The sequence below is a fragment of the Cebus imitator genome, unplaced genomic scaffold (genome assembly GCF_001604975.1).
Source record: "Cebus imitator isolate Cc_AM_T3 unplaced genomic scaffold, Cebus_imitator-1.0 Scaffold123, whole genome shotgun sequence".
Taxonomy (NCBI): domain Eukaryota; kingdom Metazoa; phylum Chordata; class Mammalia; order Primates; family Cebidae; genus Cebus; species Cebus imitator.
The window spans coordinates 2,940,930-2,944,783 of NW_016107438.1; positions in this window are offsets into that span (position 1 = coordinate 2,940,930).

The following is a 3,854-nucleotide window of genomic DNA, read 5'->3' on the forward strand; positions in this document are numbered from 1 at the left end:
TTCACCATGTTGGTCAGGCTGGTCTTGAACTCCCGACCTCAGGTGATCCGCCTGCCTTGGCCTCCAAAGTGCTTGGATTACAGGTGTGAGCCACTACGCCCAGCCGAGTTTTTTGGTTTTTTCTTTTTTTTTGAGATGGGGTCTCACCCTGTTGCCCAGGCTGGAGTGCAGTGGCATGATCTTGGCTCATTGCAACCTCCGCCTCCTGGGTTCAAGCAATCCTCCTGCCTCAGCCTCCTGAGTAGCTGGGACTACAGGCATGTGCCACCATGCCCAGCTAATTTTTGTATTTTTTTTTAGTAGAGATAGGATTTCACTATGTTGGCCAGGCTGACCTCAAACTCCTGACCTTGTGATCCACCTGCCTTGGCCTCCCAAAGTGTTGGGATTACAGGCGTGAGTCACCTCACCTGGCCACATTTTCTCATTTCATTCTCACCATAGGCCTGTAAGGCAGAAAATGCAGATATTATTGTTCTCATTCTTCAGGAGGTTAAGTCACAGAGGCTAGGTGACTTGCCCAGGATCATCTTAGTAAATGGCAGATCTGGGACTTACATCCTAGGTCTTTTAACTCCAGATTCAATGCTTTCCCAACCAACCCTCAACTTCTAGACCATCGGTCCTGCCTGACAGCCAAAAGATAGATTAGTTGGTCTTTTGAAAGCTTTTCTTGCCTGACAACTTGTACTATGTTAGGATCCCTCAACATGTAAATTCTCAGTCCTAGGAGATGATGAGTGTTTTTTATTGGCTGAGCCATTCAACATGTGTTTAGAGGTAAAGCCCCGGGATGAAGGATCTTGAAACACTTTGCATAAAGTGGCTTCTTCTCTCAGTGCCAGAATCACCCCTGCTCCATCAACCTCACAGACTTGTTCTAAAAATAAAGTGACACATTATTGTACAGATGCTTTCTTCCCCCCAAAAAAGGAGTAATGTTCATGGTTCCTTGGACACTGTGTTTAAATTTTATTCCAAAGCCAAGGTACCAGAAATTAAGAACCTGGACAGTAGAAAAAGAGCCCATGGAGGTGGTATAGCTAAAGAAATGGATCTTCTGAGTCCAGAAAGTCATGGTCTTTCCTGATAAGTTGCTGGCAAAAGACACTAAAATTGATCCTAGCTGGAGGAGTGAGAAGGGAGGCATGCATAGGAGAACTTGGTCCTCTCCTGACTAGGTATCATGCCCGACCAGCTCTATCACTGATAGCTTCTCCTGGAATGGGCATGAAGGGAGGATAAGGACCACATCTGAAGATCAACTCCTGTCTGCTTCCTCCAATGAAAGAAGCCTTGGCTTTGGGGAGGCTGTGTGCTGCTAAGGGGAGATGCCTTGCATTCATTACAAAGCATCTAACTTGCAACAAAACCTTTGCCACTGCCCTTACTGTCATCCTTATCAACATCATTGCCATTAATTAATTCGAACATCAGAAATTTATTGAAATGACCCCATTATGTGCCAGACACTAAGCTAGGTACTAAGCTCTGAATGACAATAATGTTCAGAAACATAGTCCCTATGTTGAAGTTCATCAGCCAGCAGGCCTGGAAGCCTGTATGCAGAAGTGGCTCTGGGCTAGATGCTATTTCGGTTGGGATACATGACCTGGTTGCTGCTTTCAGAGACTTTGGGTCAGAGGATGACACTAAAAAAACATCAAAAGTAGAGGTCTGGCCAGGTGCGGTGGCTCTCGCCTGTAATCGCAACACTTTGGGAGGTGGAGGCGGGTGGATCACGAGGTCAGGAGTTTAAGACCCGCCTGGCTAAGATGGCGAAACCCTGTCTCTACTAAAAATACAAAAAAATTAGCCAGGCGTGGTGGCAGATGCCTGTAATCCCAACTACTTGGGAGGCTGAGGCAGAGAATTGCTTGAACCTGGGCGGCAGAGGTTGCAGTGAGCTGAAATCACACCACTGCACTCCATCCTGGGTGACAGAGCAAGACTCCATCCTCCTCCCCAAAAAACTAGGGGATTAGATACTAAGCATATCAATAATTTTTTTTCATCTATAAGAGACTTATTTGCCTTATGGGTTTTCAACAGCAAATACTTAGGCCCTTGACAGTAATATGCTCTTGGGATGTCCACAGCTAAATGCCACAAATAAATGAGGACTCAAGGAATTGGCATTATTTTTCCTATAGGTGTGAATCAGAGATATGGCCATTCTCCAAGCAGTCCCTATGAGGCTTCGAGTCTTCAAAGCTGCAGGAGTCTAAGAGACTACCAAGGGCAAAAGGCTGTGGGGAATTTTGGCAGATCAGAGGATCAGCAGGGAAGCCTTACCCTGCTGGCTGCTGAATTGAGAGGAACTTTCCACTTCTGAAAGACCTTGCTGGACCTACATCCAGGGAACCTTGGAGTCTACCCTGTGCCTCCATTTATCTCATAGTAACCAACAAGAATGGGAGTTTCAAATCACTATTTTTACCCTCCAAAATATGACACTCAGTAGCAATTATTCAGCAGACTAGCGAAGTCTTGGTATTCCTTGGTACCAGAAGATGGTCTCTGAACTCCTTAGTAAATTTTAAGTGCTTACGTCTTTGCTCCCCCTTCCAAGTTCTAAAATAATAAAACAGAAAATAAGATGACGCAGATACACAGTGTCTCTTTCCGACCTACCTCCTTTACTCAGCCTCTGACTGAAATGTCAGGACTGGTTCCTCAGGGAACAAGATCCTGAGGAAATGGGGTCAAACTAAAGGAGTAAAGCAGCCTGAGAGGGATTGGGAAGGAGGGCTGAGGGAATGAATGAGGTTATGGGAACAGAGTAGGGAGGGGGGTCCTAGCCCTCAGCATCTCCCACTCTGGTTCCTCCCTCTCCCCGCATCCCTTCCCTCTTACTCTCAGGGTAGCCAGATGGCCTGGATTTTGACCTTCAGTACACTCTCTCTGACACATTTTGTCCCTTGCTGTGGCCCGCCACATGCTGTCTTCTTAGTTCTCTCACTTGCTCCTTCTTCATTTAGACTGGCTGACATTCACCCCTCAGTCTCCTTTTGCTGTCAGTGGGAATCCACTTTCCTTGCTAAATGGCAGTCCTTTTACAATGAAGACTCTCGGCCTAGTGTGGTGGCTCACGCCTCTAATTCCAGCACTTTGGGAGGCCAAGGCAAGCAGATCGTCTGAGGTCAGGAGTTAGAGACCAGCCTGGCCAACATGGTGAAAACCCATCTCTACTAAAATACAAAAATTAGCTGGGCATGATTGCGTGCACCTGTAGTCCCAGGTACTTGGGAAGCTGAGGCAGAAGAATCTCTTGAACCTGGAATGCGGAGGCTGCAGTGAGCCGAGATCATGCCACTTCACTCCAGAATGAGACTCCATCTCAAAAATAAATAAAATAAAATAAAGATTCTCATCTTTACACACACACACACACACACACACACACACACACACATATTTTTTTTAAAGACGGGGTTTCACCATGTTGGTCAGGCTGGTCTTGAACTCCCGACCTCAGGTGATCCGCCTGCCTTGGCCTCCAAAGTGCTTGGATTACAGGCGTGAGCCACTACGCCCGGCCAAGATTCTCATCTTTGACAATAAATGATATGGTGGAAGTTCTCAAATAGGTAAACAGTAAATGTAGAATCAGAGACATTAAAACTCTAGAATAGGGCCGGTCGCGGTGGCTCAAGCCTGTAATCCCAGCACTTTGGGAGGCCGAGGCGGGTGGATCACGAGGTCAAGAGATCGAGACCATCCTGGTCAACATGGTGAAACCCCGTCTCTACTAAAACTACAAAAAATTAGCTGGGCATGGTGGCGCGTGCCTGTAGTCCCAGCTACTCAGGAGGCTGAGGCAGGAGAATTGCCTGAACCCAGGAGGCGGAGGT